Source organism: Ursus americanus, chromosome 6, assembly GCF_024610735.1.
Source record: "Ursus americanus isolate L20-20 chromosome 6, mUrsAme1.1.p, whole genome shotgun sequence".
Classification (NCBI taxonomy): Eukaryota; Metazoa; Chordata; class Mammalia; order Carnivora; family Ursidae; genus Ursus; species Ursus americanus.
The window spans coordinates 49,503,859-49,526,044 of NC_142132.1; the positions used below are offsets into that span (position 1 = coordinate 49,503,859).

Here is a 22,186-nt window from a genome sequence, read left to right on the forward strand (position 1 = left end):
AGCTGAGACAGAAATGGCTGATAGCATCCAAGTGTATTATAGTAACTCTAAGGGTTTGAGCTTAAGAAACAGCTGGTGTAGGATGGAAATGTCCAAGAAGGCTTTCCACAGGCTTGAGATCTAAACAGGAAGTCAAAGGATCAGTAGCAACTAACTTAGAGCAGCAGAGGATGGACCTTCCAAAGGGTGGCAACAGCATGAACAAAGGCATGGAGATGGGAGTAGTTTGGTATAAGGGCCTCGGAAAACAAAGTGAAGAGGGATTTGACTGTGCAGGACATTAGCCAGGCATTCCTGAGCACGGCTCTTTGGTTTTGCTTCCGGATCTTCTTCAAATTTCACAACCTTCCTTTGAGAGACAGATCACTGTCTCTGGGTGGGGGCCTGATATTCCGGGGTCCTTGGAGTTAATCGTCACGGGACTACTGTCTCAAGCTCTTGAGATGCCTGGTTCCCTTCAGCCTGGTCTGTTATATGATCTGCCATACGGTTTCAAAAAAAATAAAAATTGACTGTATTTGATAAAAACTCTCCAAAACATATACAGATATAGAAAGTTTAAGGATAAAAATGTCCATTACATCTTCCATTCTACATAAATACACATTTATCCTTAAACTTGCTATATCTCCATATTTCTTGAACAAGTTTTTTATGAAATACAGCCGATTTTTGCTTTGTTATTTTAAAAAATTATGTAAAAAGTTCAACTGTTTGTAAATAAAAGATACATTTCTGGAACAGAAAACACAAAGTGTCCCTCCTCACTAACTCAACACTCAATCATTTGCATGTACTAAACAATAGTCTACTTATGATGGTGAATATCCCTTCTGTATCAGTATTTGAACTAGATAATTCAGACAATATTAAGCCAGTTTTAAAAATTTCCAATATAAGGTTTCCAAAGGGGATCCCCCCCACACCAAGTGGCAATGTGTCACAAGAAAATATCATCCAACCCAAGGCGTAGATTTCCTCGAAAACAAAATTAGCACAAGGATTCTTTTCCCCAAGGTGTCGTTCATAAACGGAAGATTCCTTATAAATGTCCAGACTCAGAGATTACATGATACGTTTTTTGAAACAAAACAATTTTTCTAAGTTTCTGATGCCTCTGGAGTTAATTCATTCACTTCATGAACTGGAAATTAGTTTTTTCCTAGTAAAACTGTAATTTCATACTTAAAAATGCCTCCCTTTTTTCCCACAAAAGTTCAGAGTTAGAAATCTTAGAAATCTAAGCCTTAAACTCAAGAGGTGAAGCACAGTGTAGGATGGAAATGTCCAAGGTATGATTTTTCACGTTACAGTCCCTGGGTAACACTGCCATGGGGGGAATTACAACCCCCCCCAAAAGATATTGAAGTCCTACCCCTCAATACCTGTGAACATGACCTTATGTGGAAAGGATTTTTGCAGATGATCAATATAAGATGAAATCATTAAGGTGGGCCCTAATTCAATATCTCCTTATAAAAAGGGGAAATTTGGATACAGAGACAAGATATCCATTGAAGGAAGACAATGTGAAGACACAGGGAGACTGCCATCTTTAAGTCAAGGAACACCGGAGGCTACCAGAAGCTAAAAGAGAAGAATGAAACAGGTTCTTTTTCACTGCCCTCAGAAGAAACTGATGCCGCTGACGCCGATATTGGACTTTCAGCCTCCAGAACAGTGTGAAAATAAATTCCTGTTGTTTAAGTCACCCAGTTGGTGGCACTTTAACAGCCTCATATATTTGAGAAAACTCATAAAAATACCTTTCAAAGTTTTTAATACCAAGTAGGTAACCATCTACCAAGGTAGAAGCCTTGAGGGTTATCAAAAACACACAAAAGTATAAATCCTCAATCACTATGGTACATGAGGCTACCATTTAAATCTAAAATATAACCTACCTCAAAGGGATCATAGACACGTACTCATCTGGTGTTGTCAGATTATAAGCATAAACCACACAAACCACTGTTTATGGATCTGTGTCAAACAGAGAGTGCCTGTCCTTGATTCTAGGACTTTACGGTAATTGTTCTCTAGTTTATAATTTCAGGTTTAGAGGAAGCCTCTGAGGGCTTCCTCTTACCCAAGGCAATGGCCGCATCAACTAGAGCCATCGGTGTGGATGGACCACCTTCACTGGAACATTTGTGGGCAACATGGGGTCTTCAGTAGCCAACCTTGTCCACTGGGCCAGGAAGGTCCCTCTGTATGGGTGATTCACGCTCACAAAGGTCCCATGAAATGCCTGACGTCATGATGGCTGTCTACCTGCTACTGTTAGCTCAAGCTCCAACACTTGAGGCGTAGCTGGAGATAACCGTTTACCCATTGGTATCAACGAAAATCTATGCAAGGTTTTAAAGGCCATTGAATTATTCTGGGTTTGGTGCCTTCGGTCTTCTAATTTTTCTTCCATTTCATCATTATGTTTAGTCACCTCCTTTCTGACATGATTTCGCCTCATAGTTCTCTTCCTTGCTTTTAGAATTCACTCAGTAGCCATGCTCATTTTTCATGCTTCTGTATCATTTAATGATTTATAAGTAGTATATCAAATTTTATTGGAGAATCATATTGTACTATAAAGTTGAAGTTTTCTACCTTAACTCTTTTCTACCCCTAACCAACTACCAAGGAATCTGCTGGGCCTTTCACTCAAGTTATATAACTAGGCCACTTGACTTTATATTTGTCAGTACCCTCTCTTTCAAAGAAAAAAAAAATCAATAAATGGGGTGCCTTTAATAGAGAGTGAATTAATAGAGATCAGCCCATAATAGAATTGCTATTTTCAGCAGTTACTGCCTAGAAATGATTGTTAGGTCATCACCTGGGTTTGTGGCTAGAATGGTGTCACTAGGAAAGACAGAAGATGGGCCCAGACTGAGAGACCTTTGTGAGCTGATATTCTGTTCTCTTAGCATGGGTCTGAGTCCTAAGAGCAAGGCCACATGTGACTCACAAATAAGGAGCCAGCATCACCGTCCACCTTTTGTCTCAGTCTGAGTAAAAACATCTGGGCCTCACTTTAGCCTTGTGAACAAGATTTGTCTATAAAACCATGAATCTCACTGTTCAGTCCCACCGTCATCAGGCAGGCCAATTTCCCTAAAGTCAGCTCCCCCTGACCTTCTCTCCCAGGCTGGATCCACCGGGCCATGACTCCTCTCTATCAGGGATGGTTACAAACCTGGCCTTCCGAGTGGCTGATTAAAGCGAAAGGTCAGCTGCTACGGAGACAACAGTGTTCAACCCCCCCCCCCACCCCGAGATGGTGCTGTAATTAAAAAAGCACACGGTGCCTTGACCCCCAGGCCCTTCTGGAAGGGGTGGCACAAGAGTCTGGGCCACACCAGAGCCCGTGGCAAGGGCAGAGCAGGCTGACCAGACAGCTCAGAGTCAAGAGCGGTGGGCCTCGGCACCCCGGCCCCTCCCGATAGGCACCCAATAGCTTTCCTGACTTGCCTCCCTCACCTCCTATTCTCATCTCCCCCCTTCCCCTCCCCAACTGCAGCGTGAGGCTGTCCTATCTTTTGTTCCGGCAGAGATAAGATGTATAAATGATGAGTGGTTGACAAAGTGTACTCCAGTGCCGCAGGCAGCTCATCAATCATTTTCCACATGTCGACAGATAATTGATGCAAACCCTGCAGGCGAAGCTCCATCAGGTGAGAGGAGGGAAGAATTAAATCTGCTGTCAGAAGCCAAGCAGCTGATCTGTATTTAACATTCTTTTTAATTTAGCACTTGTTTGTTTTAAGCCGAGTTTGTGGGCTCCTCCTTGCTCTCCGCCCTTGGGAGAGTGGCCTGGGGTTTGCTGACCCCATCACACCCACCCCCCGCCGCCCCCCAGGGCCCTTGAACGCATTGGTTTCCTGGGCAAGGCTCCTGGGAAGGAGAACAGACAAGACCACCCAGCACTGCTAGGGAGGCTCAGGGAAACTTTCTGCCTAAGTGAAGCTTAACATCAAAGGGCCGGCTGTCAGGCGATTATCTGTCAACAGGATCCAGGTTGGCGGGGTGTGCTACCTGCACACAAGGAAGAAACCACTTACGGCTTTCTTTACTTCACAAAAAAAAAAAAAAAAAAAGCAATAAAAATAACCCAACCCCATATTTCCTTTATGAAATGAGCTTGAGGAACACTTCCAGCATAGAGCGGAAGAGGTCTTGGTTTCCTTACTTCCCTTGCTTCAACCAACCCATTCCAAAGCTAAGTCACTCTTAGAAGGTGCTGGTCCCCTGGTGAAATCTGAGAATCTTGATGAATGGTCAAGACTCTGTAAGTGTCACACCCCGGCTTGATTCCAACTCATTGCCTACCACCAACCCCAGTGCTCACACTCCTGTGCTCACCTACATACACACACACACACACACACACACACACTCACAAAATGCTTCCACTCTGTAGAAATCTTGGCTCTTGGTTACTCGGGTGTCCTGGGGAAGAGAAAATTACCACATGCGCCACAATCACCAATTTTCAAAAGAACAGTAATATCTAGACGACCTTGACTCCAGAGTGACCCTGAACACCATCTTGCAGTGCCTTAGGGTCACTCGAACCGATACGATGCTATAAAAAAACGTTCTGCTTGAGAGAATGCCAGATAAACCGGCTTTTATTGGATTTCATCCTCTACAAGCTAACATCTAAGAAGACTCAGTCCTAATGGTCAGGTATCTGTCCCCGAATTTGTCACCCCACCTTCTCAGCTGAAATCAGTCCTGTCTCAAAACGGGAGGCTGCTCTGCCTTGCCTTCCTGCTTCTTGGGCTCAGAGATGGCAAGCTCTATTTTGGTGAGGTCCAGAAGTAGGAACGACAGAGCACATTATGTTCCAGATTCACGGACTGCCCCCTATTCCCTACTTCAATGTTTGCAAACCTGACCTTGCCCCCCACCACCCAAGCAACCTCACAGACGGAGCCTGTGGCAAGAAGGACTAACTGCTGCCTTCCAGACTTGTGTCTTGAATTGGACTAGAGATTGAACTAGATTCTACATTTTAAAAAAATGTGGAACACGAACAATCATCAGCCATATATATATTCATTCACTCAATCTTTCAACAAATGTCTACCATGTACCCACCATGTGCTAGGCACGGTGGTTGAAGCTGAAAGTACAGCTAGAGCTGTTCGTCCCATGAATCCTTGGTAGCTGATGAGTTCACAAAAATACTACGATATAAAGTGTCAAGTGCCCTGTCAACAGACAATTCAAAGAGAATGTGCCTCGCTAATAAACACATTTTTGAAATGTTCAGCCTCACTAGAAATTAGATCAATGCAACATGAAATAAAATGAAAGGGGTTTTTTTCTTTTCTAAATTTATCAAAATAGTTGTAAGTAAGGGGGAAAGTAATACCCAGGTTAATAGAAACTAGGGGGGAAATTCGCACTGATACACAGACATTAGAGAACAAGCAGATTGATACTGCCTAAAAGACATTTTGGCAATATTCACTAAGACTTTAAATATTTCTAAGAATTTGTCTTAAAGTGATAATTAGACATATGTACAAGATTTAAGCATAAAAATGTCCACTGAAGAGATCTTATACCCCACACCGCTAATGATCTAGGATATACACATGATGGGAGATGGAGGGCTACAGCACTTCAAGGGGGGGCTTGTATTTGACAGAGAGGAATTAGAGAAAGATTCGTGGGGGAAGTGGCTTTACTCTGAGTCTTGACAAATGAATTGGACTGTGGCAAGCTGGTTAGGAAGACACTTTGGAAAAGTGGGTGGGGGGATGAGAAGGGCAGACAGAAGAGCAGAGAGCATTTGTGACAAGCAGGAGCTGTTCAACTTGGCAGAAGCACGAGATTGTGAGGGGCCAGTGGAAAATGAGGCTCCCTGCCGCACTAGGTTTTGCTGGATGGTGAATAGCCTCTTCAGTAGGCAAAGGGGTGGTCCTAACTGCCTTTCTGCATACCAAAAAAAAAAAAGACACGCACAAAGCAGCGCCATGGGAAGTGTACTCTGTTTGTATTGGACGAGGTAGGTGAGGCTGGGCAGAGACAGGAGGCAGGGAGACAGGCAAGGTTATCACGATAGTCATGCAAACTATCTACAGAGAAACAATATACCCCCGAGTAACACACAAGGGAAAACCTAGTCTGGCTTAGTTTCACTGAACAGCAGCTTCCGACCAGAGATTTTTTTGTTTTTGTTTTAACAAAGTCAACTTATAGAAAGCCAGGCTACCAAATGATCAGTCTCTATTTACAAGTTATCAGAACCTGCTATCAACCCCCAATTAAAATTGCAAGATACAAAGAATTCTAAGACATTTTAAAAATATAGAATTACTCAGTAACCGAGGTGAGGTCCTGCCCTAACAGCCTGCCCAGATGGGTTTGGTTATCCATAGCTCGATGGGCTAGAAATAGGTCATCATTTACAAATATGAATGGCTAAAAGTGTCTGGGGAAAAAGTACCCTGGATGAATCTAAGGGGATGTTGGGTGTAAAGCTGGTTCGTCCTCCTGAACCCTGTTTTTTTGCATCTACTGGTTTATGATAGCTCTGAGAAATGTCATGGGAAAAAATAATAATTTCCACTTCATCAGTAGTTGGTGTTCAGATACACTGACGATGGCAGTTAATGTTCATCGAGTTCTCACCATACACCAGGCACTGTTCAAAGTACAGACACTAACTTGCTTATTCCTAATCTTATAAGGTCAGTACATTTATCCCACTTTACATGACAAAACTGAAATCAGAGAGGTGAAATAATTCACCCAGGATCATGAAGCTAGTGCGGTGAAAAGCCAGGAATTGAACCCAGGTAGTCTGGTAAAGACGTTCTACTGTTAATTTCTACTTTAGATTACTTCCCACTAAAACACTTCTCATATCATTTGCAGACACAGCAGTGGATGGATGTGTGTGTGTGTGTGTGTGTGTGTGTGTGTAGGTGTGAGCGCTGGGGGAGGAGGAGAAACAGACATCAGATGGTGAGGAGCAGGACTATGGGGCACTGGACTGGGAGGACGCTCAAACTTAAGGACAGACGATCAATAAACAAGCCTGGTCTAACAACAGGACTAGAGGGGTTCTGGATTGTTCTTAGAACCTACCCTCACCCACCCAAGCACAGTGGTGTGTACAGCCCCTACAGGGGCATGGCTGAAAACCATACGCCCAAGCAGCTCTGCGGCAGAATCCTAAATAGATAAGGGTCTATTTTAGGAGACAGGTGTTAAGTCTCTAAACCATTTTTGCAGTGGGAGCTACAAATAGTATTCTACCCACTGGAAATGGGCAATGGCTTGAGTAGAAGTAGGAAAGAAAAGTCTGGTGGTAGGCCTGAGCAGGCAAGAGTCCGGGCAGGCTGAGGGGTGGGCTCTCCGGGAAGGAGGCACACCTGTGGCCAAGCTGGGAGCTTGAGCGACATAAAGGGAGGCCAGCCCAGAGATGAATGACAACAATGGAAAGCACACCAGCCAGACAGGGTTGGTTTGTGAACTGGGTAGCACTGCCACCACTTAGGGTGGTCAAGAAGTAGACTAGAACGATTTCTGAGAACACAGTGATCCTCCATAGGGGATACCTGATTGTGCTAAAAAGGGAGAGAACCATCTATATTTTTAAAATTATATTTAAATTATTTATCATTCTCTTACTTGCGACAGAAGGTTTATTTTACTTCAAGTGTGTGAGTCTCCAGTGGGACTCCACCGGGCATCCTTCACAGATGTGAAGATACAGAAGATGTTCCTTGGAGTACAGACAGGAGGTCCTCTAGCCAGCTAATTCACATTGCACAGAGTATGTCCTACCGAAGTTACAGGTCTCTAACGGGCACCTCCCTGTCAGGCTCGGGAGGAGACCAAGGGAAGTCACATCCACAACACAAAGCCCCTGCCTTGTACTCAGGGGACTGCTACTCGCAGAGACTGTTCCACGGCCACTCTAGAATCTTTGAGCATCTTCGCAGAGGGGTGAACTTCAGGGATGAATCCCAGGGCACTTTTTTTTCACATCAGGGAACATAAACATCAATTGTATCCATGAGTAAAGCCAAAGGAATGGCTTGATTTTGAGCTCATTTGGCACCTGGCCTCTCTCACGGAGCCACCACTTCCCACACATTCTCTTAGTCAAAAACAAAGTTTGCTTTTAATTTCTGCAGTAGGGTGTGCTCTTTGCTGATGAGAGAACTGCCTGGGCTGACATAAGGGTCCAGATTCCTGAAGCCACCTCCGACATTCTTGACCTGGGAGCGCTGACGGAACTTGCAAATTCCTGCTCTGCCTTGTCCCCATCCACACGACCCCTGTATGTCGTCCATTTGTACTGCCCTGGAAACTCTGGACACCAGGAGTGTCCGGTGGAAATGCAGGACACTTACGCAGGAACCCAGCGGCAGACTTTGGTGCTGTCCCAGGATTTTGGAAACTCTCATTCCCCTCTATACATAACCTCCAAGAAAATGTCTGCTTTAACCATTACTATCTAGAGCCAGAGCTCTATGGCCAAAGAAGAAGAAGAAAAAAAAGCTGACAAGTTGTTGGAGAATTAATTGATTTTCTTTGCCAGTTCTCTCCTTTCTCCTCCCAATACAACTACCTGACTTCAATTTCACAGGCAAGTATTAGAGCAAGACTACTTTAAATATTATGCTCTGAGCTTGTAGTTGGTTAGGCAGTAAATAAATAAATAAATATCAAACCAAACAAAAAAAAACACAACAGAAAAAGTCGATTGAAATGCTACCCCTGTACTTAAGCATTTTATTTAAATTTAAATCATGGGAATCAAACTAATTTGCCCATCTCCTGGTACATGCTAGGCCTTTTCTTTTGCATAGTTTAATGAAGGGGAGCAGACTTTGTCATCCCAAAATACGCCTCTTTGGCATAAGGATGATTTTACACTGATTGTTATTATTTTTTATTCATTACTGAAGTAGAGTTGACAATGCTATATTAGTTTCAGGTATATGCTAAGTGAAATAAGTCAGACAGAGAAAGACAAATACCATATGACTTCACTTATATGTGGAATCTAAAAAACAAAATAAATGAACAAAAACACGCTGATTATTTTTAAAACACAATACACAAGGGAGAAGCTCTAAAAACCAAGAAGTGACCTGTTTGTAAGAGACATTTACATTTATAAGGAAAATCTCCAATTGTGAGGGTTTCTCTCTCTCTCTGTACCAGAAGAGAAGAATGGCTAAATCTTTAGAAACTCTTATAAATACAGAAGGCAAGGACTTAAATCCACACAACAACCTTACCCTTATTTACTGACCTTTCCTGGTCACCTCCCATAACTGGTCTCCTTCTGCCTCACACCCCCAACACCTCTTCTTTTTTCTTTTTTTAATATTTTATTTATTTATTTATTTATTTATTTATTTATTTATTTATTTATTTATCAGAGAGAGAGAGAAAGCACAAGCAGGGGGAGCAGCAGGCTGAGGGAGAAGCAGGGGCTCTCCACTGAGCAAGGAGCCTGATGTGGGACTCGAGCCCAGGACCTTGGGATCATGACCTGAGCTGAAGGCAGACGCTTAACCGATTGAGCCACCCAGGTATCCTAAACACCTCTTATCCTTAGCTGGAGATTGTATTTAAGGTGGTGGCTTGGGCCCTCAGGCGCACAGGGAGAGGGTTACTCAGTTTTCCTGAGTATCTCCCATGTATTAAGAAGGTACACATGTTATTAAACTTTCCTTTGTTGTTCTATTAATTTGTTTATTTGTTTTTATAGCAGGGTATCTCAGCCAAGAACCTAGAAGGTTGAAGGGAAAATTATTTTTCCTCCCCCATGTTATCATGGACTCTTTTGCAAGACCACTCTCATTATACAGCTTCTAAAATTTCCCGTTTTGTTTTCTTTAAAGGGGAAATAGAACTTAAAAGCTCTTGCAAGGCAATCTGAGTATAGACTCCTTCTAGAATTTTATGGGTTTTTTTTTTCTTCTTTCAAGTTTTTAGAGCTGCCTTGTCCACACTTAATTGATTGTATTTTTTTAAATCAAACATCATCCAGTCTTACATCTTAGTTTTCATGAAAAAAAAAATCCTCTGCACTCTCATATTTCATTGGTTTTAGAACATTTAATTAAACTGCATTATTGTAATATAAACATAACTAACATAACTAGTTTTGGGAACAGATTCAACTGACTCTTGGCACATATACAGTTCACCTGGTGAGACCGGAAGTGCCTGGTTGAGTGAGGAGAGAGCCTGCCAGCTGCGCATATGTAGGGTGACTCTGCATCCACGAGTATGTTCCATGGAAGAATGGCAGGTGTTAGTATACAGGTTGGTGAAATGCAAAGTAGTTGAGTAGAGTGCTTCTACTGTGTGTGTGTGTGTGTGTGTGTGTGTGTGTGTGTGTACACATTCACACATATTTCTGAGATAGCCTTTAGTCTTAGAGCACAAGATCACACACTTATTAAGATTATTTAGCAATACCAGTATGAAGAAAAATGACCTTATTCCCACGAGCACAAGCCACCACGGTTAAGCAGGTACACGGAATCCTGATGTTCCCCTCAGCAAATGTCAGTGCTCATAACGGCTGCACAGCGAGCATCCATTTGGCATTCCCTCTGTGAGCAAACAACTTTGTATACACGTGGTTGGCTTTATGAGCAAGGAGCCTGAAAAGTCAGAATCTGCTTCCCAGGCTCAATTTCAGGAAACACGTCGCCAGGTATCTGATCTGAGGAGTACCCTACTTTCTGCACAATCCGCTTAGGGTGGTTTTTGGTTGGCAATGGAATCAGGAAGAATGCTGAGAGCCTTTTGCCCGAAATCATTCTTTTCTTGTTTCATGCAGAGCGCCTGTCATAACCATAGCTCTCTAGCGGCTTTTCACATGCAACTCCTCATCTCCGCCCATAGCGAAATGGCTCAAATGAAAGCCTGAACTAAAAGCAACCCTCCAGCAGGTTGGTCAGCAGCGTACGAGATCCCTTGCGAGAGCACCGGGAAGAACAAAATGCACAAGATGGAAAGATAATAGTATGGGAGCAGAAGTGGAGAGAAACAAAGGAGACGAGAAACAGGTTATTGAGAGGAGGGAGCAAGGTAATGAGCAGGGAAAAACACCTGGCAGGTGGAGGGAGGGAGGACGGACCCACCGTATGAGCACACTCGCTGTTTTTCCATATTTCTTTTCAATATTCCTCCTGCTACCTAAAAGAGCCCTACTAGCAGTTCCACAGCTCCCACAGCCACAGAGCATCGAACAAAGAAATGTTTTCATGAAGGAAAAAAAAAAAAGAGGTTGATGCACATAGAATGCTTATGGATTATCAGCAATTGTGAGTAAAAACAAAAAAGCCAAGATTCTTGCATGACAATGACATTCGATCTACAATGTGGAGAGGAAGGGAGAAGGTAAACCCTCCTGGATCAATGGTGAACGAAAAAGCCGGCTCCATCATGAACATCTTCAACATTCCTGAGGTCAAATAAGCCATACAGCTGGCTTCTTTCACGGTGATCCGTCTCAGGGTCAATTCATAAATTTGTTAGGATAGCCCTTTTCTCTGTCCATTTGCGCTAGTGGAGTTTGAATGTCAAAGCCCAACAGGATTTCTTAACACTCCTCTGTTGCACATCACTGCATCCCGTGGCTGTCTGAAGGCATATGGGAGAGGAAGGTGACTTCTCAGTGTAGGGCCTTTATCACTCTCCCCTCTTTCCTTAAGCCCTCAAGGAACAAATTAGGACACGTGGCCAAGACATTGAGTTTGTTCACTTAGCAATGGCTAGGGAAGGAATTACCCACACAAGTAGGACACACGAAACATGCTGGGTGATATTCTGCGAGTGGACAGAGATGCTTTCTTCACAGAAACAGCCTGGCGCTGTTCCACCCTTGGGTGGCTTGCTTGAAGTTCTGACCCCCAGCTGGATGCGGGCATGATCACCAGAAACCGACACTATCAGCTGTCACAGCCTCCTCCCTAGGCGAGAGACCTGTCCCGTAGGGAACCTCCCCACCTCTACCCCCCCACCTTTACTTACTTTGGTTTTCTGCCTTGACAGATGGTAGGTGATTTTACTCTGGGTACCTACTTAGTCATCAGTGCATGCTGAATAATTTTTGTTAAAGAATCTTTCATCGTTGCAGGTGTGAGACAATGAGTAAAGATAGATCCTCGAAATCTATTTAGTAAACAGAACTTCCAAATATGCATACCTTAGAGCAAGCTGTCCTCATAAACAATATTTCATCAGCATTTAGGTGAATAGGAGGTAACTTTATTACGGAGTGTTGTGGTTTGTAAAGAGAGGGGCCTCGGAAGATGAAAATTCTCCAAACCATCTCCACACACCCTGAAGCCCCAAATAGGAAGATATTCACCTGTCTAAACTTCCCTCTACCTACCTCAACCCCCCTGCAAAAATGTTAACAGAAAGAAGTTAAGTGGAAGAGGTTTGCTATTTCTATTGTAAGTCAGCTCAAATGAATAACACCAGCTAAGTGTTTACAGAGGAGGGAAATAAGAGAAATAAATACGATCTCATTTGCCTTCTTCGAAGGTCTAAAGAAAAAAAAGATAATTTGAATCAGAAAAAAAAATCTAGATTCTAATCTCTTTGAGTTCCAGCTTCTTAACATCCTGATTTAAAAGATACTTCCTAAAAAGACCTTCTTAGCTAACTAGAAATATCACAAGGAATAATGATTAATGCCACTAATTTTTCAACCGAAAATACGGCCCCAGATTCCTGCTTTTATGATGAAAACGATGGGGGCTAGGTAACTCCCAGTCACTGTTTATGACCTACCCACAGAGTGATTGTCCACTGATACCTGGTGAGATTATTTAAGAAGTAGGCTAACAAGGCATGGAAGTTCGCTTTCCAGAGAGTTAAACCAAGGCCCCAAAAGTGAGTGCTTCTCAGAGTTATGGGGAGCCGTCAATTTCTGAAAAGAAACTACCTAGCCTTGCTGGTGTTGAGGACACTGGCCCAACCTCCATTTACTCTGTGGCCAAAAGGGCTGCATCAGGACTCCCACAGGGGCCTAAGTCCCGAGGGTTTGGCCTGGTATAATTACTATTGAGTTTCACCAACAAGACTAGAATTCTCTTTATCAAAGGCAAATAGCTTGCCAGAGGCATTTGGTAAGAACTTACCAAAATATAGCATTAGCTGTCTTCCCGACACATTACTCCACTGTTTGTTCAATAGTGGTGACATTTAAACGGCAGTAAGTGCAGAGCGGAGAGAGGCTGCCTGAGAAAAGGTGTGAGTTTCATGTGTGCTGGCAGCATCAATTTCAGCCATGATACACTTGGCAAAGACTGCTAGCAAAACATTGACGCAAAGGGTGTCAAAGTGAAAGAGGTGGGGCTCATTGTCCTGTTACCCGAGCAAGTGATTCTGGGTCATCCTGGGGAACAGACACCCAGGGAAGAGAGCAAAACCTCAACTCCTTTCACCTGGGTCACCACACTGTGAATGCTCTTGATTTGGACCTTCAAGGGATTTGGGGAGTACTCGGTACTTGATAGTGAGGATAAAAAGAGAAAATAGTAGGGGCACCTGGGTGGCTCAGTCCTTAAGCGTCTGCCTTTGGCTCAGGGTATGATCCTGGCATTCTGGGATCGAGCCCCGCATCAGGCTCCTTCTCTGGGAGCCTGCTTCTTCCTCTCCCACTCCCCCTGCTTGTGTTCCCTCTCTCGCTGGCTGTCTCTCTCTCTGTCAAAAAAATAAATAAAATATTTGAGAAAAAAAAAGAGAGAGAGAAAATAGTAGGCAAGGAGCGCCATGTTTGGGTCCAGAGACAATGGGAGAGCCGGCACGGGAAGAGGAAAGCAAGGAGTAAGTCAAAGAGGAAAGCAAGAATTAAAGGAAGATTAAGATGTGGTGGTGAGGAGAAATAAGCCAAAAGACTCTTACCTCTTTGGTAATCAGTAATAATAATCATAATAGTCATAATAATATAGAGAAGCCTCATCTCTCATTCACCCCATCCACCCATCTATCCATCCCACCAGTTGTTAATTCTGCAAATATTTGCTGTATACCCTAACATGACACAGAGTTTGAGGTGCACAGGAAGATGGCAAAGCATCTCAAGAAACCTATAATCGTGGAGGTGACAGAAAACTGAAACAACTAATTAGACCATGAGACAAGACCACGAGGCATTGCCACCCACCAGCCAGAATCCTGTAGCTCATGCCAGCTTCTTAGATGCAACTGAGTGCTGCCTCATACCCATTGTTTAGGGAAAGAATGACTTCCAGGTTTTATCTTGAGAGAAGCTGGCTCTACCCTAACCTTCCTGATTCTAAAACTCTTCTATGTATAAAACACAACTGGAAGAGTATTACTAACAATAATAACAGCAAACAACAATATCAATGATTACCACCTGTAGACCACTCATCATATAGTTTTTTCTAAGTGCTTTGCATGTACCGACTCGTTAACCCTCCTAATAATGTAAAGATCATTACTATCTCCAAAGGCACAGAGCCAATAGAATTCAAGCCCAGACAGTGTGAATCCCGCGTCTGAGATCTGTCTGTTGCCGTACTATGCTGCTCCCACCAGGAAACAGCATGAAGCAGGAAGAGTCACGCTGAAGAAAGCTAGATGGCATGAAGGGACTGCATTTTTCTGGAACCCACAATTAGCAGAGTAAAGCACCCAGATCTAGGCACTCTTCAGATCTGTCCTAGGTGATTCAGGAGACATAAAACAGGTAGAGCCTTCATCTATGACCTGAAGGAACTTCCTGTGGAGAAAAGACTAGCCTTGGTGACTCACGAGGAGGAAAAAGGAATGTAAGCACAGAATCAGCTCTGTAGCCACCAGGTGAGGGTATGCTCAATGTGACTCAGAGCAGGATCCAGAAAGGCAGGTCTGGTGAAAACTTAAGAGTTCGTTCATGTTCAAGTCCACCCATTTTTGCAGGTGAGCAAGAGGATAAGCAGCTTCAGGAGGAGGAGGCTGTCCTTAAAATAAAGGAAAGATTTTTATTTATTTGCTAAAACAAATCAAGAACAACAGTAGTAATGGCAGCCGACATTTGTAGAGCACTTACTCTGGGCAGGCTATATTCTAAGCACTTCCACGTATTAACTCATTTACTATCTCTGAGCCAGGGACAATTATTTTACAGATGAGGAAACCCAAAAAAGTTAAATCGTTTTCCTAACCAGACAAAAGTATTAAGTGTCAAGGTTACAATATTTATCCGGACCATCTGGTTCTAGAGTCCTAAAAGACTCCACGGACAGGTGGAAAGAGGAAGCCACCTGGAGGTGCCCATGGCTGCTGATGCCAGCTGAGCCTGGACCCACCCCAAACAGGAGACAATCTGCCACAGCAGGTGTTAGAGCATCAGATTCTGAGATGTGAGACGATCAGGTGTCTCTGCCCACCCCCACCCCCCACCGGACAATGCTCCCGGTCATGCACTCCCTTGGAGATACCAAAACAGAAAATGTACTTGCTATTCCCTCTGTTTGGAATTCTCATTCCCCTGCCCAAATAACTATACATTTCTGCCATCAAATATCACCTTCTCAGAAAGACCACCTTTGACTACCTTACATGAAACAACATCACTTCCCTGTATTCCCCCTCCATGTTACCCTGTTTGACATAAATTTATTTATCTACTTACTTATTATCTGTCTCTCTTGTCACCCCCACTTCAGAAGGAACCCAGTCTCTATGAACAATGCCTGGCACATAACAGGTCTCAATAAATATTTGTGGAATGAAGAGATACAGAATCCTTGATGGGAATCATGGTGATTCAGAGAAGAAAAGAGGAGAGGAATCATTTGCTCACTTTCAGCAGCTCCCCCAAAGACACTGATTACCATCAATATGGAGACTGCAGTCTGAAAGAAAGATACAGACTCCTTCCAGAGGAGAGCTGAATCTAATGGTAGAGACATGGTTCTCATTTCAGAGTAGTTCACCATAATGGAGAAGCAGCAACAATGACACCTCACAGTGACTGAGAGGTGGAAGAATAGAGAAAAGAAAAGAAAAGAAAAGAAAAGAAAAGAAAAGAAAAGAAAAGAAAAGAAAAGAAAAGAAAGAAAAGAAGAGAAGAGAAGAGAAGAGAAAAGAGAAAAGAAAGAAGAAAGGGAAAAAGAAAAGGAAAAAGAAAAGAGAAAAGAAAAGGAAAAAGGGAAGGAAAAAGGAAAGGGAAGGGGGAAGGGAAGAAAAAAGAACAGAACCGGCATGAGAGGATGAAGTAAGGGGAGCAGGTTCTGCTCATTTCATGACAACCCAGTCAGGGGTTGACAGGGTTGAAATAGGGGGCCAGGACACAGTACCCATGGAGAAACAAAGGCAGGGCCATGTCCCCATATGACCTGCATCAACAGATTCCAGGCAAGTGTGTTTTGACTGGTTTCTGGCCTCAGACTTTTAGAAGCCCAATTCTCCCTCCTCCTTAAATATCAGATTCAGCTTCTCATAATGGCACCTCAAGCCCTCTTAGGTATTCTGGTAAGATGGAACAACTACTCTGCCCGCTAACTGCCTCATTAACTAGAACACCTCATCAATCTTACCATTATCCAGGCTAATTAGAGGATACTCTCCTTCTCTCCTTCCTCTTTCCTTCCACTCATCTCTGTTCTCTCTTTGGTCTCTTCTTCATCATATCTCCTTTTCCCCCCCTCCCAGATAAGACTCTCCAAAGACGATAATTCATTTACTTGAGCTGGCAAATTGAGATCCTATGTGTGGGCAGGTGAAGATCACATACAAGAACCCAATACCGACTAATAGCCAAGATAAAGAAAGAGCAATCATGCAGGCAATGAATTATATTTTTATTTACCTACCCAGGACCATAGTTAATTTTTCCCTCTGCATGAAAAGGTACTGGTCTTGACTCAAGTCCTTGGTATGTATGAGTTCCAAATAATCCTGATCTATACCGACCCACCAGGAACAGCATGTACTGTTTAGTCTTCGTATTGTAGATAAGCATTTCCTCTGTTATTTCCCCTTTAAAATATGTTCCCTTGTACTGGCAAGGTCCTATTTTTGTTTTACAGTTTTTATTCTTATTAGTCACCTCACCTCACATTATCCATGAAACAAGGTAGGGTATAAAAATTAGAAATCAACATACACATACAGACATGTCACCCATGCCCAAATGGAGGGGGGAAAAAAAAGAAGTCGAGGACTAAAGAGAGTCTAGGACAAAACAAGAAAAGTGACTAAGGTAATAGAGTCCATGGGGGCTACCGTAACGAGGATGGATGGAAAGATTAGGATTCCAGCATCGGGGAAGAAGGAAGCTGAAAGGATACAACTGACGCTGATGAAAGAATGGGGACCAGTGAAGGTCTTGTCCACCCAACACCAGAACCTGGAAGCTGCCCTTCAGACTTGCAGCAATTCACACTCAACCGAAAAACTTCTTTGTCCTAACAGATAGGTCATGATTAAAATATAAATGGACTAAAATAAATTAAGATAAATATACATGTGCCAAAGCCAAGATGGATTATTATAATAAAGTAGGATGTGCATTTGGGAGAAAGCCCAGAACCTCTGGAATGAACAGAATTACAAGGTTCCAGAGTGCTGCTTTCCTGGAGGTCCTTCGGGAAAATACGGATTCGGGGAGGAAAATATTCCGCCTCTGGAATTGAGAGCGGCTGTGATGGAAGGAGAAGCAGGGACATACTTCACCCAGGAAGTGAGAACAATAGCTCCCTTCTGAGATTTGCAAGCCTCCATTAGTATCTGCATGGCTAATTCAGAGGAGAGAAATGTATGGTAGCAGAATGGGCAGAAAATCCGGTTTCCGCCTTTTTCCCCTGACTCTGCATGCCTTGGAAGCTTGACATACTGTACGGACCAAAAAATAATAATAATAATGCAAGCCCTTCTAGTCTCGGGGAGAGATTTCTAGTCATTTTCCAGGATCGCTCTTCATTTTTAACTTATTCCACATGCTTTGCTACCCACAGACCCCAGCCTCAGCAGCAGAAGCAATCTATGCTGCCCTGCCATTTACGTGTGAGGAGCCCCAGCTCTACTGAAGCTTGTCATCTTGCCTATTAGCTTGATGTCTTTATTCACAGACCATCTGTACCACCAAGAGATACAGAGGCAGCTAATGTCAATGTGAACAAATGCCTCCTCTTCTACAAGAAATGTCAAACACAGGACAGGCTAAGAATGACCCCAGGAATACCAACAGATGTTCACTACAAGCCTCTCAAAAATCAGTCCTTTCTACAGGGACTAATTAAGATGAAATAAGGAGCAAAAGTAAAGAAATTTGTGTCATATTATCAGGAACTTCATCCTTCCTTTCCAAGCTCATTCTGGGCAGATTGGCCTGTGCCCTTTGAAAAAATGCTAAAAGAGGGGCTGCAGCTACCAGGGCACCAGGGAGGACTTCATTGGCCTCCAGTTCCAAACTGCAAAAAGAAAATCACTCAAAAAAAAAAAAAAAAGTGTTACTTACACAAGCTGATTTTTCCGGTCTGAGTTCTTTAAACAATCACATACAGAACGAATCCATTTCCAGAAAGCTTCCAAAATATAAATAACAGGATGGAAAAGGTACGATTGTGATGTTTTTCCACCTAAAAAAGGGTAAGGTTTGGCATCCTGGGCTTGGAAGTCCAGACTATGGGGCCAGAGAATGGTCATCTGTTGCAAGATAAGTGAACATCTCCTATACTCTAAACTTCTCATACATTTCCACCCTTTCATGAATGGGTTAAATCTTGTATATGCATTAGCCTCAAATGAACATAGGCTGGCATTGCTTGAATTTTAAATACAGGTCTCTTTGCTTTTACGTAAGGAAGTATCTATCATCCAGAATAGTTGCTGTCCTTCATTAAATTATTTGCCACACCTTCTGGTTGGGTAATAAAATGAGCACACCACATCCTAACATAGTGGTCCTCAAACATTTCTCTGCTGAAACACGTGGTAGATGACTTTAGGTGAGGCCAACTCACACTCAGGGGATCATATAAGGTGAGATGCCATTCCTTCTGAAGTAATCAACTGTACACCTTTCTCTCTGCTCAAGAAATTATAGAAGAAGGCAAACAATGTGAATCTGCTCTAATTTACATGCATGACTATATGTCATTCACCAACTTCAGTACTTTATCAGCAGTAGACATTTGCTTGTGGCCTCTCTGATAAAATGATTCCCAAATTTTACCACTGAGTCATGGTGAGACCCCAAAATATATCTGAACTCAACCCACAGCAAAGCCTGGAGCCACCTCCACAACACTATGGCTTCCCTAAAGTCTCTACCATAAAGCAATGCACACAGAGAGAATGGGTCAACCTCTGGAAAAAAAAAGGGGGGGGTTTCTTTTTGTAGGTTATGAGGGGCTCAGTTTTTGGCATCTCAACATACATAGCAATAGGAGAAAGGCATGAGAAGTTCATGATTCACCAAGAATACCAATTCATTCTATACTAAATAACATCACCATGCCACCATCAAGAACACACCACAACAGAACTTCTGCCAATATACTGAACGCTACACTAATGTCTGGCCATCATTTCGTGCCATGTCTGCCAGTTTTCCCAAACTCTTTATCAGTTCATGGAAGGGTTTGGTCTTGGATGATTCCCTTTGTGAAGTAACTCAACCTTCTGTATGACTCCCTGAAAGACCACAAGGGCCAATCTTCAAACGAGTGCTCTTGGACCTCCAGGTCACTCTTCTGATTTTCCTGGTAAAACTGTCTGATGCTAGGGTGAAATATATGGCATAAATCAAATATCAGGACCCTAAAACTAAAGAGCATTTATATATCCATACCTGACCTCCCCAAACTGATATGGTGAAATCTTAGCCCAGGGAGAAGCCACCTCTAAGAGGGTCTTCCTTATAAGCCACGTGTTCCATAATGTTGCCCTAGTGCCTCTGTTAACTCCAGGAAGGTTTGTACTTAAGACTCATGTGAAGTGGATCTCCTTTAGGGTCTTTCTAACAATGAAAAGAGGATATTTGAGCATAATCCACATAAAAATGCCACATAATGAACCACTTCGTGGAGAATGAAGCATTAACATGACTTGGTTGCGTCTCTTATCCAACCACTCTCTTGCTGATGTAATCCAGTAAAATCCAATATAATCTCCATCATTCCTTCTCCCTTTGTGATCATGACACAACGTGGTTTTGCTATTAAGTCTGTGACTCATTTGAGACCGTCTCGGACTGTTAAGTTTGCACAAACAAAGCCATACTGAAAGGTGATCTATTTCCTACCTAGAAAAGATGCCCAGTTTGTAAACTCCTGCACTGGAGATCAAGTAGATGCAGGCAGCTGGTTACTACAGTCCAAGTGCTAACCCAGTTACTATTATTCCTGTGTGGCCACAAGAGCAAGAGTTATCAGATCGATGTGTACAGCAGAGAGGGAATCTGGGAGCCAAGGAAAATGGTTGAAGATGAAAGTTCTAGCAGACCCCATTACAGCCCTGGAATGACTCTCCAACATGGGTCATGAACAGAGAGAATATTAAAAGTGTAAGGAAAGAAGCAAGACTTGCCATATGAACCTCAACAAAATCCAGTTTTTCTTTTAGTCAAAATGGCCACCATCACAAATCTCATCAATCAAAATGGCTGCCTTAAGAGCCCAGCCTTTCTCTCAGAGAGGACATCTGAGAAGACTGCTTGTCCCAAGGGTACTCAGCGAGACTCTACTTCAACTGGGGTTTGAACCTTTGACCTTGAGGCCACCATGCCCCTAGGAAGGGAAGGTGGGAATATGATAAGGGAAGTAAAAGCCAAAATCTTCCTGGGAAACTCACATTTCATAATAATAATAATAATAATAATAATAATAATAATAATAATAATAATAATGTATCAGTAGATTCACCAAGTATTGTTATATGAAACTGGGAATAAGAAGACTGGGGTCCTAGTCCCGACTTCTACCAGGCAAGTCACTTACCTTCTCTGAGCCTTGGTTTCTTCACCTATAATCTAGGTGACCTGAATGAAAGATTTCTACAGTTCTCTCCAGCTCTAAAAAGCTGTAATTCTATGAATCCATTCTAACCCTCCACATTATCTTTTCTAAGAAAGACATTCAAGATAGTTTATAGGTCCAGGTCCCAGAAAGCAGTAACTTGAAATAACAGTTCTACCTGTTTGAGATGCACTTAATCCCCCTAGTACAGTGAGGACTTGTTCTAGTACATCTGAAGGAACACACATGCTCACACAGGCACATGTGCGGGCTTCCCACATTAGTGCCCTCAGGGCCAGAGGGGCCCCAGCCCAGCCCAGCCCAGCCCATAAGCCGCCAGTGATAACTCGCCATGTCACCCTGTGCTTTCTGCACGTCCGAGCTGGCGGTACTTGCTGCATCCAGGACCTGGGAAACATCTGCAGTTTTGTGATTCTTCCTTGTTTCCATTCCCGTGATGCTCTCTGAGCCTGCTCGGATCAGAGAAAGGTCGCAGGCTCCATCTGGCTGCCCTGCCCCCCCTCCATTCTCTCCCTCACCACTCCCGTCCCCCCTAAGGAGTTTCTGCCCATTTTGTCACTTCCACCTGTTCTGACAGGTTCCCCTGCCTGACCCCAAGATAGCCCTTGGGGACATTAATCATATAACAGCCGGAGCTGTGAAAGAAACAAGGGTTTGGCTGGATACTGTTACCGTCTCTGTCACCTACTAATCATGTCCTATGACACGGAGGGGCTTAATCAGATGGTCTGCTCTCTCATTAATCATCCTGGGCTCACTCAAACTTCACAGAGAGATTAAAGTTTAGCTCCGCTGGCTCCCTGCGCCTCCCCCCGCCTCACCCTCGTCTAAAGCAGTTTCACTGGGGGTAGGTCTCAGGTTCCTTTTGCTTTGCCAACTGGCAGAGCAACATGGAGTATCGAATGCCTACCAAGACCACAACATTCAGGAGAAGGAGGACAATTCTTTGCTTCCTTTCTTCCCTCCCCTCTCTGCCTTGCAATCCTCAAAAATACATTCAGAGACAGGCAGACCCAACACCCACGTAATGACAAGGCTGGGACTCACAGACCTATGCCTGGACTAAAGAGGCAAACGCCATGTACATTGATGAACCTTTAAGAACTTTAATAAAGGAGAATTTTCCTGTGCTTAATCCACAGCAAGGAAGATAAAATAAAATGATCCATTAAAACAGGCATGTGTAC

General features: G+C 43.2%; 1 protein-coding gene across 7 annotated transcripts in view; it reads right to left on the reverse strand.

Annotated features, from left to right (window-relative positions):
- LRMDA (leucine rich melanocyte differentiation associated) overlaps positions 1 to 22,186 on the reverse strand; it is a 1,014,087-nt gene that overhangs the window by 353,846 nt on the left and 638,055 nt on the right. Inside the window, exon 7 of one of the 7 annotated variants that reach the window (XM_087863002.1) lies at positions 18,452 to 21,448. The exons of the other annotated variants lie outside the window; for them this stretch is intronic. The gene's annotated coding sequence lies outside the window, so the exon portion shown is untranslated. Of the gene's footprint in view, positions 1 to 18,451; positions 21,449 to 22,186 lie in introns of those variants that run through there. 7 annotated transcript variants of the gene reach the window in all.